This window comes from Metopolophium dirhodum, chromosome 6 (assembly GCF_019925205.1).
Source record: "Metopolophium dirhodum isolate CAU chromosome 6, ASM1992520v1, whole genome shotgun sequence".
In the NCBI taxonomy this organism is placed as follows: Eukaryota; Metazoa; Arthropoda; class Insecta; order Hemiptera; family Aphididae; genus Metopolophium; species Metopolophium dirhodum.
Window position 1 is genome coordinate 5333261 of NC_083565.1, and position 17444 is coordinate 5350704.

Genomic DNA, 17444 nt, shown 5'->3' on the forward strand with positions numbered 1-17444 from the left:
ACGTGGCTTAGTGGCTGTAGACACTGTACTGTACACAGACAAGATAAATTTAAGTATTTAATAATAGCTTAAGCAGTAATTATGTTGATAGAATGTTTTTACTCACCTAATTAAAAACGTTATCTAGACAATAATATTACAAGATAGTGGCGTAAGGTATAGGAATTATTTTGACTATGTGCCAATTTACTACTAGCATAGCAACAATTAGACATTTTTTAGAAATCCACGCGATTATAATGATGATAATGAATGCAAATAAATGGACAATTTTATTTTATAAAATTGTATTAATATACCTATATAAGATTTTAAATATGTATTTATATTTATTTATCTGTATAAAAAAAAATATTCATGTCTTCATCTATTCATATATATATTTATTGGTACCTATTTATATTGCAATTAATTGTCATCAAAGCAAGTTCTGACATTCTAACATTTCCTTGTTATTTCTATCATTAGCTGGCTAGGTAAACAAAAAGTATATAGTGAGTTGTCTGAGTACGATTATCTCATGAGAAACCATTATTTTTTTTTATATCATAGTTTATATCATATTATACATGTAACTACTATTATGTGAAAATGTGGGTAATGTATTATTTTTCTCGTAAATTGCAAACAAAACAATGGTATTTAATGAAAAAAAATATTATTTAATTCTGTATAGCGTAAATTTTATGGAAAAACCAGAGACTTCATGATTTAATTAGTTAATATTATGTAATCAGTACAAGCTTAAAATTGGGTAAGTTGACTTTAACTTCAATAAGAATTTTAGTAAACGTACCTACCTAGTTCATAAAAAAATATTTAAGACAATTCTAAGGATAAGATATAAGACGTTTTACGACTATAGGTGTCAGGTGGGTATATTTAATATATTACTATCCCTTTATTTATTGTGTGTATAAAATATAATAATATACTTTAGTTAATAGGTGCCGACCAAAATATATTGAGACTACACAACTTAGCGGCTGGCAGCGGAGACCGGTCAAACGATGCCGGTCTAACGATGGCTACATAACTAGGTGACTGACCAAAAGATACCTTAGCTACTGAGCTACACAACTTAGCAGCCAATCATTAACAAAACGATGCCGCGAGCTACATAACTAGGGGGCTGACAGTGGCGGCCAACCGCCGATAAAACGATGCCAACGGGCTCCACAACTAAGTGGCCGACTAAAACATGCCATGGTTACACTACTTGGTGACTGACGGTGGCGGCCAACCGCTCGCCAAACGATGCTGCGGCTATTGAACTACATAACATGACGGCTGACGGTTACGTCGGCTTCTGACTCTGAATGGTTGAATCTTATCCAAAATCAAGTATGGTTCACAAATATGCAACACAGCTAAACCCAATCTCCTCAAGATATTGGACCCAATTAGTCAGGCAATTGGAGCCTTCAGGACAAGTCCAATCGACAGAATTCTAAATTACGCCGGATAAGTACCCCTTCAATTCCAAAGGACCAAGACACGCTAACACACATCATCAAAAAGAAAAGCACAACCAACCATATGAGATAAAAATCTTTTTGAATAATCATACTGCCCCTCCAAAAAACACGAAACACAAAAAACCTCCTAGGTATTACAAAAAATAATGGATATTCACACCTTAGTTGTAAACATAATTACGTTCCAAGATCTCCCCACTTGGAAATGGGAACTAAAACTTAATACAGAACTTCTTAATTTCAATAAAAATGAATCAAATCATGTCATATTTTCTCCTCAGTTCTAAAACACAATTCACTACACATTCCCTAATTACACCAAAATATATACAGATGCATCTAAATCTGAACATGGGGTAGGCTTTGCAGTAGTTAAAGATGACATAATCATTCAACACAATCTCTAGAAAATAACCAGCATTTTCTCTGCCGAAAACTACACTATTTATGAAGGGGTAAAACTTGCAAATACTTTAGAACCAAACGATATATTAATAATCAGCGACTCCCTAAGTACGTTACTTGCACTTCAAACCTATCCTCAAAAAATGTATAACCGAAAAAATCAAGCATGCTTAATCCAAAAAAAAAAAAGTTGAATTCATGTGGATTCCATCTTATATTGGTATTGCAGGAAACGAAAAAGCAGACAAATATGGAACGAAAACCATTCCAAATCTTACAATAAACAATGTACCCACCAACGACATAAAAAATGCTATCTATAAAAAAATTCTTTTATCTTGCCAAAATTACTGAAATTCAATACCATCATCCAACAAACTAAAAAATATTTAAAAACAATCAACAAATGGAACACTCCTTCCAATTTCAACCGATGCCAAGACATCGCAATCACTCGAACCAGGGTTGACCAGTGACCACTCCTTCCTCCCCCACTCATATTTAATTGGCAAAGAACCCCGACCAATATGCGACTCTTGTCACACTGCATTAACCATCAAACACATAGTGGAGAAATGCATACAATACTTTTCAACACGCACCGACCTCAACATGCCACCCAACATAGCAGAAGCGCTTGTCAATAGCCAAACCACAAAAATCATAGAATTTTCAAGTACCACAAACATTATAAAAAAATTATAACCTTTACAACTTGTATATAATGTAACACGTAATCTTTAGAAACGAAACACCAAGTACAATTTAATGTCGGGCTAATAACCATCAATGTTGAAGCCAAATTTTCTTTCAAATAAAAAATAAATTATTTATTATATATAGAAATTGTTTTAAAATTTTTAGAAGGTTAACATAAGTACAAAATGTTTGATTCAATAAAAATCAAAGTAGATATAGCCATAAATGATAATTCTGTATCCTTAAACCATAAACCATTAAAATATTATGACGATGAAAACTCGAATTGGTTTTGGAACTGCAAGATAAGATTAAATGAATAATTATGTGGTGGCAAAGCTGTTATTATAATCAAATTAGTTAAATTTAAAATGTAATATAGCTATAGCCCTAAAGGTATTTTGGAAAGGTGGGTGTTTATATTATTTTATATTTAAAACTATACTATATGCGTTTCATTTCAATTACTTACTCACATAAAGTTAGTTAGTTATGATGGTCGTTGTATAGGTACTTATTACTAAAAATTAACTGGCAATCAAAATCACGTGAAAGTTAATGTTTTTCATGGTGTAGTGGTTATCACGTATCTACCTAATGCAAAGAAGGTCCCCAGTACGTTCTTGGGCAAAAACATTCACTTTTTACATATTTTTTACGTTCTAAATTTGTCATGATTCACTATATGATTTTTATTTACTTCTTTTTCTAAAACGGCATAGCTGTAAAAACCTGTAAAAACAAATACTGCACGAGTATTAGGATCGACATTTCGGAATTTAAATTATAGGTATTTATGTTTCAAATCACGTCAAGGAGGTATAGGTAGTTTTATCATAATATAATAATATATTTAATATTATGGTTCCTTTTACGCGCTGAAAACAGTTTGATAATTCTGTTATAACTTTAAACATAATTTATATATTTAGAACGATAATCACACAGTTTTGTTTTTTGAGGATAATAGAATAAAGTTCTATGTATTTTAAGACAAAGTAGCTTGTACAATTTTAAAACAAATAGATAAACTTACAATAGTTTTGTGTAATTTATTTGGCAATCCAGACTACCTATAATCTTTTAAAAAAATTGGACTCAAATAAGTTGATTTAAAAATGTATTGGTTATAGCTAAAAATATGCACTAACCTATTGTTATAATTATTATTATTATTATTTTTCACATTAGGTATATCATATATTCTATTTCTAGCTGAATAACTAGAAAAATTGTTACATTGAACATTGAAATACAAAAGACTACCCCCTTCTGACAAAAATTGGGAATAGGACAACGTTAAAACATCTTTAGTAGGGTGGGAGTATTATTACTTGAATAATTCTGTTAAAAAAAATGTGAAATTAATCAAATTCCTCACTGGAAAACTAGAACATTGAAATACAATGTGCATGTCCTGAGTAAGGGAACCGTCGGGACAGAGGTGCTTAGGAACAAGTTCTCAAAAAAAAAAATTCGTAAAATAGTTCAATGTTGTCGTTAGAAACAAAGTACAAAAAAATTACTGCTATGTTATGTACAAGGATTAATAAATAAAAATATCAATTATAAATTCTTTGAATTCTTCAATTGATACAAAATAAATACTTGAATATACCGTTAGAAACACGAAAATATAATAACGGTATTATATTAATAAGTAATAACCTATAAATTGACAATTGACTCATAATAATATAGTAAACCTTATTTACTCTGTTTACACACAACACTCATATTATTTATAGTTTATATAACACGGACTATCTGAAACAACAAACAATTTGAAATATTACATCTATCATCACTGACAATAATATTATTGTTTCCATAACGTAAAAGCTCCGCTGTCCTTTGGGAAATATTCATTTTCTTGTTCATAGGCTCATAGCCTCATAGATAATAATATAACCTCGGTTTGTCGTCAATTATTTTAAGACGAATAACTAGGTGTAATGAATCTTTTAGTCATCTTCGACTGTTTCCGTGGTGTAGCGGTTATCACATCTGCCTAACACGCAGAAGGTTCGATCCTGGGCGGAAACATAATTTTTTTCAAATATTATTCAATTAATGAAAGTTTAATGTTTTATAGGTTTATGTGTTATTGTTCTATACTTAAGTACTGTAGTATCTACTACATACAAATCAATAGTATTATATCAAACACAACACAGGGGAGTAGGTACATTTTTATTTATTTAATTTATTCGTATGCCTACTATGTTCTATGAACTCTAGGCAAACCTCTTTTAGTTAAACCATAAGGGAAAAGTTACAATAAATAGATTTAGAATTGGTCACACAAGGACCCACAAGGACACCTGATTAAACGAATTCCACATGCCAAAAAATAATTAATCTACGAAATAATTGGACCATATTCAGATAACAATAAACAAATATCATATTTAAAAAAAATAATCGAACTGTATAAGTTAATCTACTGTAAGCTAATAACCTTGTAGTTGATGCTAATAATATATATATATTATATATACATATGTATTGATATAATTGACGTGCGATTGTGCTTATAATATGTTAAGCACTAATATTATTATAATACCTATACACTATAATTTACCAGATACAATTGCTAATTATTAGCAATTATAAATTATAATAATTTGTCACTTATCATTTTTACAGTTGTTTATCATATCAATTTAGAACAATAATTATAATTCAGAGTAGCTGGTATATTAAGTTTAACAATTTAAATATGTATACAATATATTGCATGTCAATTATTTCATTCGAACTGTAGCGTGCGTAGATACGTCTCTCAATTAGGTATATAAAACAAATAATGAAGTTTTAAAAATAAATGCATATTCATGTTTATAAATATCAGAAAATATACATTTTACTTGCAACTACATAATATGTATTATATTATAATGGATGAACAAGTGCACATCAAAATAAATGATATCTCTACTAAACAGTGCATTTCAACACATTGGAGAAGTAATTGGTTAAGAATTAAGATCAATATTAAAATGTTTTTTTGTTAAATACGTCGAGATTCATATTAAGATCACCCTTATACGTCATTATACCTATGTCTAGTTATATTTATGTATTAAACCCTAACGGTCTAACCTATACAAAGCTCAAGATAAAACTATGTTATCCAGCATTATAAACGTAGAAATATTTTAGTACTCGAAGTACGATCTGGCTATGTAAATTCGAGTAACAACAATATTGTGTGCGTATAATAATGAAAACATTTATATCATAATTTATAGATTACGCTGTTATGAGATCAGGGTACTTGAGATGTACTTATAGAAGTAGGTACCTACCTATTCAATTATATATAAATATAAATAACATAATAGGTACATTTGTACATTACAATCAAATAGTTGTTAAGATTTTAAGAAGTTTGATTTAGCTTGAACGAAATTATGACTATTCGGACTATTATTATAATACCAACACAGCTATAGGCACCATGACATTATATAAATAAATAAATAAGGTATAAATAAATATTGTAATAATGTAAATTTTACATTATATGCTAAACAGGATTAAATCTTACTGATCGTGCTTAATCTAACTTTTGGAGTAAAGATATATATCGCGTCATATTATGATCATATAATCATAATATGTTATAATATTATACTTATGTACTATAAATTATAATAGGTTCAGCCGTTGAGGTATTAAAGTGGTGGTGGGCGACGCAGGGGAACTCAGTCCCTACCTCTAACGGCAGTTAAAACGGTGAAATACAATTGCACTCTAAGAATTAGCACAATTGTGTCCGTTTTACCTTTTTACCTAGAAAAATGTAACACGATTGCGCTCCATGATATATAGGTGCTGTCCTTTTAACAATTTTCCAGTTCACTCTTTAAAAATACAGTCGGAATTGGTTAACTCCACTCGAACTTCGAAGTAGTTGGAGTAATGGGCGCAACTAGACTAATATTTTTAGGGGTGCACAAATTGTAAAGAATTCCTAGACCCCAACCCTTAACACTGTATATCTATTAACAATAATTTCAAATGTATACATTTATGTATCTACTATATTTTAATATAAGTGAAACAGTAACATATCAAGAAAACAAAATTGTCACAACTATTTTAATTTTTAACATGATTTTTCTGCCAGTAAAATTTATTTATTTAAACTACTACTAGGTCAGACTTCAGGACGACATGGTCCACCTCTCTGCTCTCAATGATATCCAAACCAAGAATGTCATTACAATCATTTTTATTCAGATGTGTACTTTTTAACTCTGGCAGATTTGAACTAGAAGTAGAATAGCTTGAAACTGGAAGACTTACATCGTTAGTTTTTTGATAAGTAGTTTTGTTTTTTTTTTATATATTATATTTATTATGGACGTAAATAGAGGAGGGGCACTCTGAGCCATATTAAACCCTCCCTAAGATATGTTACATAATTGTAATACTACACGTTTCAATATAGAGCCATATAGGTAATCTTAATTATAATAAATTATAAAATTTGTGAGCTAAAAATACGGTATAAACATACTCTCAGGCTTAAGGAATCTATATTGGTATAACTTTTACCTCAATCGGTCAAGTCATTCATGCTTAATAACAGATAGTAGAATACTTTCAATAATTATATTATATATATATATTATAATTGTGTAAAGCCATTTTTATTAAGTGTATACAATACATTTATTCACATTTAATTTGTGATTGTTTTGAGTTGTAACTATCGTAGATAAAATTGTGTTAATTATGACATTTGAGGACCTCATTTACGTTTATGACTAGGTCTTATTATTTGTTTAATATCATTATAGAATATTAGTAGGAACATAAAAATTGAAATATTTAATTTTCATAAAAAAAGTTTGAACATAATTTAACTGTTTATGATTAACAAGGAAATAATGTAAACGCGCTCACATTCATGGTATTCGTCCTGCATTTTGCCATTATTAAACATACATAAAAGCATTGTCGTTACCATGTATTCAAAGTTATTCCGTTAATTAATAATATAATATTATTATGATTAATGATTATTGTTACTCAAATAAGTAATAACTACGTATCTGAGATCTGATCTATACAACATTAAATAAACTAAAGATTATTTCAGAATATTGTATGGTATAGCTGGGAACATACTATAGCGAAGTAGGTACCTATACTTATTATATTCCTCAATATACAGTATAGGTATAGTACAAAATGTTTGTATTTATTGATAATTTTTACTTCAAAATAATCAAAATATAATGGAAAAAGACATTTATTTTTTTGGGGTGCACATTTTAAACTTGGAGTTGCACAAGTCCCCTGTGCACCTCCCTATATAGTTGTGCCAATTCGGAGACTATAAAAGTTATGACGTTATAAATCGATGAATGTAATAATATACATTTATGATTTACTTAGCATATATTATTATTCTCGGAACGGTATACAAACTATACGAATATTTTTACTTTTGTAAATGATTCGCATACGTTTCCGGAAGACATGATCGAGTTCATAGAGATGAATCGAAATACGAAAAATGTGTTGTGACGATAAGGGCAACTCGACTGCACTCGTCATACACCCCCGCAACGATATAATATTATATAGTATATACCTCCCCGGGGTTGGTTTACTATTGTAAATAAAAAATATTTATTGTATTAAAATTGACTTCTGTGGGCAACTTAAATAATTCTTAACGTTCACAATACTTGACAGATGACAGAAGTTGTAATGTACTTATATAAAATAAAATACTAATTACTTGTTACAACTTTACAAGCTACTTAGAAACGTAATGTACTAATATAATTCATTATTGAGATTTAAAGAAACAGGTATTATATAGTAAACATACAGTAAAATATTCGAGTATGATAGTATTTTCAAACATTTTACGTATTTCAATAATACAATAACGATTGCAATATTGACGCCCAAACTAGATAAATCTAGAATTGTATGCACCGTGAATTTTTATTTGCCCTGGGGCCCGCTGATCCTAAGTACAGCCTTAGTGGAGGGCTATACCTACTTGGTATTCATTTAAAGTATCGTGGGTTGGCCACAAAAACATCATAAAACACACACAAACAAGTTATTCATATATTTTAATATTATAATAATTAATAGATATGCTGGCTAAATAGTAGATTAGTATTTAGTTATTCATTTTCTTATTTATGTTATTACCGTTTTAAATTTGTTTAATATATTTATTTGTATAATATACATCAGTTTTTACTTTCGTGAATAATATTTTTCCGATTACTGTTCTAATTTTTAATTTCTAAAAGGTTTCCGATATTCTTTTTAACTTTATTTAGTTTTTTTTCATTCGTGAATTACCTACCTATAAGTTCTTTTTATTTTAAACATAAAACCATTAAACCTTTTTAGATTCATAGACGCCCAACTCAACAATGAATGCAATTATTAACGAAAGATTATATCTCTCAGAGCATAGATCTGGAATAGCTTCATACATGTTTCAACACCGTTAAGCTTTGAAAAAGAAAAGTTATTGAGTCCAAGTGACGGTAAGAAATTATTTTGATATAAGTCTTGGTCGGCGTAGCTAAGCTTAACTATAGATGAAACTTATGGTAAGATGATTTTATTTATTTTGTAAATATATGTATTTAGACTTATTAGGTATTATTAGTATACTTTTTGAGTATTTTTAGAATATGTATTATTATGGTAGTATATACATATATAATATTATACAAGTACTATACCTTTAAAATTATTTGATATACTAACGCTTAAAATAGGGCCACATGTGAGTTACAGGAACTGATAGATGGTAATATATTGGATATGTATAGTGGATATCGGAAATTTGGCAGATGTAAACGAAATGTATCCGTATGATTATTATTTTATTTAATATAGTCGTCCCCTTACCATTTTATCTCAACACCATCACCCACTATCACCGACCGGCGTCACACACAAAACAAACACTTTGTTCCAGGACAGTAAAAAAATGTTTATGAATGAGTTTCACGATATTTAAGACATGTTGAATAGAGAGGTTCAATAATGCGTGGAATAGTGCGAGTGGTTAGAGACTTAGAAATAGGACTTTTCTGATCTCTAAATAATAATAAATAAATAAATATATAATAAAAATATGATAAATATAATAGCTATAATAGCTATATGTTTAATTGATGTATAAAACGCATATTATATGTTATACGCGAGAAGTGCAGTTTTCGCTGTACCAATCTATGTAAATTACAATAGTATTGTAGTCGACCGGTGTTCACGCATTTTCTCGCTTACGATGTGGATTAGGCCTATATGGGACACCACAATAATAAAAAACGCGGCACTTGTAATACCTCTCATGCTTTTAAACAACATGTGCATATTAAGTCATTTAACAAGCAAGGGTGGTGTGGAAACTTACGCGACACTGTCATATCCTACATCCTACTGCAGAGGTACGCCTGGCCACTAAAGGACCAAGGCAGTATTTTTGTTTAGGGGCCCAACCTACTTTATGTAGTTATCAAATCATATGCATGCGATTTCAAGTAAGAACATAATTGCGTACTTCATTTATTTGATGTTAATTCAAATCTTTATTTAATTTAAAATAATAAAACCAAGCTTGCATACATAGTTATGTGATTTAGTTAAATTTACCTAACTACGGTGTAGAGACCAAAATTATATCCAAAATGAGTGAAGCCATAAAAAAAGTTTCAACATTTGACCATTTTTCAAATACAGTATTAGCCATGAACTTGGTGGAGTTGTTAAATTTTCTTCGTACAATCCCAATTAGAAACTGGAGGGATGTAACAAATTTACTGGTCAATTACAAAATACTCGATGGTATTATTTTCTAAAATTGAAAATGCGTGACTAGTAATTTATAGTAGTACGGGTCAACGCAGATGATTGTAGGTACTAAAAAATAGGTATTTTACCAAACTGCTGTCTCAATTTGAGAGACCTGCAACGAATAATTATCATGCGTTCCTCCAAATTACTCATCTGTTTCCGTGGTGTAGCGGTTATCACATCTGCCTAACACGCAGAAGGTCCCCAGTTCGATCCTGGGCGGAAACATTAATTTTTTGTGATTTTTTTCCACAATCTATTAAAACGAAAAAGAATTTAAAATTTCACGAATTTTTTTTTTTTTAAATATTTCATTTTTATGAAAAATAAAAATTTAATTTTAATTTAAAACTATAGTAGGAAGTGCAGTAAACATCTCTACCTAGTTCAATGTTAAGTGAAAAATGTTATAGAAATATTACATCGTACATTATATAAATTACATAATAATTATCTATCTTATATATTATTTTATATTCTCTACATCGTGGTCGGAAATTAAATATTGATAATCACTCCTCAGGTATGAAATCAGTTTTACCATCCAGTGATGATTTTATGAAATATAGGTACCAAAAAACACAAAATTAAAAATATGAAATGTTTCATACTCATAACCCTAAAAACGAATAATACAAATATGGGATAGTGGGTACCGCTCCGCTTTCAGTATAGGTGTCGAGTGGATCATTATAATAGTATAAAAAAAATCTAAAACAGTCAACACTACTTTTAAAATTGTATCATGCATGAAAAATGATCTAAACATTTGGTGAAAATTTGAAGTATCTATGGTTTTTCATTTCTGAGTTATACCAAAAATACAAAATTGAATTTATCATAAAATTGTTTGCACAAAAATTCTAATTTTTTTTAAATTTTTATTTCCTGATACGTTTATAAGCTATTGGGAATCTCTTACTTTTGACCCTTAAAGGTAAAACTAGATACACTTACTTACCAGAAAAATGCTGAAGTAGAAAATCAAAGCATTTTCAATGCCCCCAAAAGTGACCTAACCTACTGATAGAAAAAAATGACACTTATTTATCTAATCAATACATTTTGACGCTCTGTTTAAAATTTAAAATAAATATTTGTATATATTTATTTTATTTTTTAGAATATGCAATAAAAGTGTCTTAAATTATAAAAATAGAGTTAAACGATTAAAAGAAAAATTGCAAAAAATTAATGTTTCCGCCCAGGATCGAACTGGGGACCTTCTGCGTGTTAGGCAGATGTGATAACCGCTACACCACGGAAACGTTGAAGGACAACTATGATTTTATTTCTTTTAAGATTATTTGTTTACTATAATCACAATAACCTATATACACACAATAACTTTAAACTCAAATTGTCATCCTTAAAACCTTAAATATTTAAAATAATGTATTAATACACATTTTAATTTTGGATTAGTTAAGCACCAGATTTTCCCTCTGTTTTTATCAATTGGTAAACGTAAACCTATAGGTATAATTATAAGCCATATAGTGGTTGCAAGTATACTAAGGGCTAATGGGTAATCAATATTATGTTTGAACAAGAGCTACGAGCATAATGCATTAATGCATAATAAATCTAATTAATAACAAGTAACTATGAGTATAATATTATAGCCACTAGATAATGAGCCATGAGGTACATATAGGTTAGTGAGTATCTATAGTGACTACTAGTTTAATAATATATTTATATACCTATAGGTGATGCAAATATTTAATATGTTAGTGGGTATAGGTACATATTATTATAATCAATATATGCTAATATCATCAGCGGGTCCTACCCATATATACCTCTACAACATGACAGGTCATAAATCACCGTCATTGACTTGTCGATTTAATTACATTCATATAAATATAAGTAGGTATATAACATAAGAATAACGTATTATTATTATAAAATATAAATACAATTATTGCATCAGTATTGCACCGACGTCCAACTAAATAACATTTAAATTTTAAAATACATACAATGTACATAATATGCTATAACGATATATTATTCTAGTTTTAATAGGTACCTATATACCTATATTTATTATGGTCATATAACCAACTATAATGCACGGTATATCGCATTACGAGCAGGCGAGCAGCTATAATAAGTTACAACTATAGCTAATAATATTATGTATAGGTGCCCACGACTCCGAGTTTAATAGAACCCATATAATAGGCAGTATAATATTATATAAACGACGTTTTGGAATTTTAATTGAAAATCTCTACATAGGTACCCGAATCATACGCACCGAGCGTGCTACGTGTCATAATACCATAGATCGTATCGTTCGTATATACACTGCGCACGTGGGATATATTATCTATATATGGGACGTATTGATCCTTAAATAATGTGTTTTATCGACAGGCGCATTTCAAAGGACGTGAAAATAATTATTTGCACTCCACGGTAATGATAACACAATATTATTAATTCAAAAGCCAATCGGCTACGATCCGCGTGCGCCACCTCGCCCACCTACATTATAATAATATATACAGTACCTATGCGTCGGATATGTATATAGGTAAACGTATAATATACCACAGGTACGAGACGTACAACACGAAGCATATTTACAGCCGTGACCAATTATTATTATTATTATTATTATTGTTGAACAACAAACAAATAGCGAGCGCGGACAGGTGTTTGTTGGTTCTCGTCGCGTCGGTTGTGCTGCCCGGCGCGACGACGACGACGACGATAGGTGTGTATTATTATTATATTATTATTATATTTTTATTTGGAGAATAAATTACGGTGAAAGTAAAGCGGGACCGACCCCGTACGCGTATAAAATAATATACACACACACACACACACACACATTTATATTATTATGTATGTATAGGCATGTTTATAGCCGTCTGCGCGTCTGCCCCGGTGCGGAGGACATCTTTTATAATATGCGTGTCCGTATAATAATATATAAGTTCTCGCTCGCTCTGCAGTATTTATATTATGTGGGTACGTCGTCGTCGTCGTCGTCGTTAGTCGTTACCCTCACCGTCGCGCGCGTCGTCTCACGGGCCGGGCTTCGATTGTTATCGCGTAAAGACTTTATTAACCGCGTATAAAATATGTGCCGAGGATTCCAGAAATGTCACTTTTAAGGTATTTAGCCGGTAAAACGGACCCGACATTCCGTCGAGATCGGGTTTCCAACTGCACAGTATATATTATATATATGTACACACACTTACACACACACACACACACACACACACACACACACAACTATACATATTATATATATAATACTATAGCAACGCGCCGACTGTGTACCTATATAAGACTGTTATTATAATATACGTGTACGGCGTTCACCATTAATATAATATTATTATTATTATCATCATCATTGTGTTTATTATTATTATTATATTACACCACTCGGGGTATTATTATATGGGTACATTATATACGTATATAAATGTATATAATATATAATAATATAATACGTATACGCGTATATTATAAGCACACTCGTATAATATTATGTATAATTCCGCAGTCGTTTCACGACACGTTTTTTTTCTCTTGTACGTCTGCCTTGTGTGTGTGTGTGTGTCTAAAACGTGTGTTGTACAGACACCATTAACACAACGTTAATGTCCATATATTGTTATTGCTACGCGACCTTATCACTCATTAGAACGTACACGTTTGCATTTTATTATCACCATTTACTACTATAATAATATACATTATAATTTTATTTTTATTTTTTAGGTATACTATTGCAAATGGGTACCATTTTTTCACTTGCGTATTTCTTCCCTTCAACGCACTCATCCAATTTTACAATAGTATTTTACTAAATACCACCACGGCACCACTGTTTAATTATATAGTCGTCGTTAAAACACACTAATACGTATTTTGTTAATATTTTAACTTTAAACGCTTATAAAAAAAATTGTGACTATAGATTTTTAATATTTTTCATCAGTATTTGAACCAATATATATCCTAATATAACCTTCTATTAAATTTTCAAGCTTTTTTACCCAACAAATAAAATTTTATTGACTGTCCTAAAATGTAAAGGCGATGAGACACAAAAAAAAAATAAATTAAAAAAAAACACACATCATTGTAAAATCAATACACATTCATAGCTCCGCTCAGAATCTAAAAAAATTTGTTTTGTCTGGCTTTTAAAAATATTTATACTTTTTAGTTTAGTGAGTGTTAGTGTTTACTCAGTGGCGGCGCCAAGGGGGGGCAATGTGGGGCTAGTGCCCTACCCAAATTTGGTTTAGCCCCACCTTCGCCCTACCTGTTTGAGACCAAATGAAAATTTATAATATATTTATATTACCCATCACAATATTGTGTGAAATTTCTCTTCCCCGATTAGCAGTTAAACACCACATCGAGTATTAAATATGGTTATAATTTACCAACTATGGGACAACTGCTAATCACAATGTTGGAGTAATATAATTTCAGAGAAGTTGCTATTCGTGGTAGTATTGTTACTACACTGTTTAAACCACGGTCATGGCACAGATAACATTTTCATCTGGACAACTTTCTATCATGGTTCGGTATTTTTATAACAATACAATTAATGAACGATTTTTAAGATTTGTACCTTGTTCTTTATTAAATGCTCAAGCACTTTTTAATTACATCGAATGTACATTGGCTAATTGTTCAATCGATATTAATAATTGTATAGCACACACCTATGACGGGGCTGCGGTAATGAGTGGCAATGTTAATGGTGTTCAAGCAATTTTCCAACGTCAAGTACCTCAAGCTATTTATGCTCATTGTTATAATCACAGATTAAATTTAGTTGTTGTTGATATTTGTAAGAATATTCCAGAAGTAAAAATGTTTTTTATATTGCTTCAACAAATATATAATTTTATGAGTAGATCAACGGTGCACACTCAATTTATTGAACTTCAAAAAAAAACATTGTCCAAAATCTTAATGTGTGGAACTAAAAAGTATTTCAGAAACAAGATGGATCTGCCAAATAGCTGCTTGTATAGCTGTTAAAAGAACACTACCAATAGTACCAATCATATTGCTTTTACTTAATAGAGTTAGCTTAGAAACAAAATGTGAAAAAAGTTTAGAAGCTAGTTCACTTTTAGACCATATTAATTTTGAATTTCTATTTTGTTTACACTTATTTTGTGAAAGTTTACATGAGTTACAAATTGTTTCAGATTATTTACAGAAATCTGATTCTATTGATTTACCTACTCCTCTCTTTTACATTAGTGTCTGATTTATATGATTACAAAAAATGTCTTTAATAGCTGGATATACCAAAATATCAATCCCATTAATAAAAGTATTATGGAAAATCCAAATATAGAGCAATAATATACAAATTACAAATATATATTTGCCCCACCGAAAATTTTTTTGCCCGGATCCTGCCCCCCTCCCAGAAATAAATGTCTAGTGCCGCCCCTGTGTTTACTGCTTACCGTTAAAAGAATAACTCTACAGTCAGTGACACAATTAGTCCAAAACAAATTTTAGGGGGTGGCTAAGCTTCCTTACCCCCCCCCCCCCCCCAGGTCTCGGCAGAATATATTACCTAATTCTATATTAAATATAGATTACAGAGGTATTATTCATTATCTATAATTATTAAATTATAGTGATTTCTACAACTAAATACCACACTTATACAGATATTGGTTATAAGTAATACAAGAGGACGCTACGCATATATTTGCTGTCTCCGTTTTACAAGTGCGTAACATACCACATTTACGCTCATCATATCACGTTTAGCTCCGTTAGTTTAAAAATTAAAGTGAATCGACTTATTATGAAAATGTATGGTTTAAAATGTATTATCAGTGTTTGTTTGTTTTAGTTAGTTATGAGCTTTTTTAATTTACGCTATATTATATACGCATAACTTGCTAAAAAATTTAACAATCGTAAAAAACCCACATACAAACAGATAATTTTCTTACCAACAAGTTTCATAATAGGTGGATTCACTCTAATGTTCAAACTAATGTAGCTAAACGTGGTCTGCTCCGCTGTTGAGCGTAAATTTGCTATGTTACGCTGCACCTGTAAGACGGAGAAAAATAATGGATGTGTATAGCGTCCTCTTAAATTAGCGTTTACGCAACTAGTACAATTATGGTACACTTATAATATATGTGCAGCTTATACAGGCTTAACTACATTTCCGCAAAATATCTACCGAGTATGTACAGGAAAAAAATAACAATACCTATATATAACACGGATATCTCTTACAGCGACCTTTTCAGTTTTCATAGCCCTAAAATTGATATATATATATATAATATTATATAATAGATATACATAGGTACTATATATAATACACATACATAGTATGTGTGTTTACAATAAATACATAAAAAAATACGTATATTTTACTTATACCCATGAGGGGGAGGGTCAAAGTCGAAACGACAAAAGTGTACACGGTTATCCGATGCTGCAGGGAGGTTCGATTATTACCGAAAGAAATCGCGATCAGTTTGCGACGAAATGGTCCTGTTTCAATTTGTCGACGGAGCTACCGAGGTCCGGGTCGTGGTACATGTATGTATATATAAACATAAAAGAATAAAATAAATAATAATAAAAACTCTAAAACCGATGAGAATTTGGTTAACGACCACGATCCATGCGATCATTCAGATCGTCGTCATCGGTGCGTAATTCTATACATATATATTGTTCGAGCCGTTTGCTGTGCTTCACATCGCCGATTGCCTTACATAATATACACTGTACACTGCACGCTGCTATACATATATATATTTTTTCGGGGTAAGTTCAGAGTCTCGTGGGACCAATATTCTGTTCGACATCAGCACATGGTACATTTTCTAGCGGAACAGAAAAAAAGGAAATGGGTTTTCTATATATTTTACCGCTACTGGCACACATCCTTTGGTCGCGTGAAATAACCGTAAATGTATGTATATCTATCTTCTCCCGACTCCCGAACAC

General features: G+C 30.6%; 2 non-coding genes across 2 annotated transcripts; one reads left to right on the forward strand and one right to left on the reverse strand.

The window, feature by feature from the left end:
* Positions 1–10597: 10597 nt before the first annotated feature.
* Positions 10598–10670, forward strand: Trnav-aac (transfer RNA valine (anticodon AAC)). Its single transcript has one exon. It is a non-coding gene; the product is annotated as a tRNA-Val (tRNA).
* A 967-nt stretch (positions 10671–11637) lies between these two features.
* Trnav-aac (transfer RNA valine (anticodon AAC)) lies at positions 11638–11710 on the reverse strand. The gene has a single exon. It is a non-coding gene; the product is annotated as a tRNA-Val (tRNA).
* Between the last annotated feature and the right edge of the window lie 5734 nt (positions 11711–17444).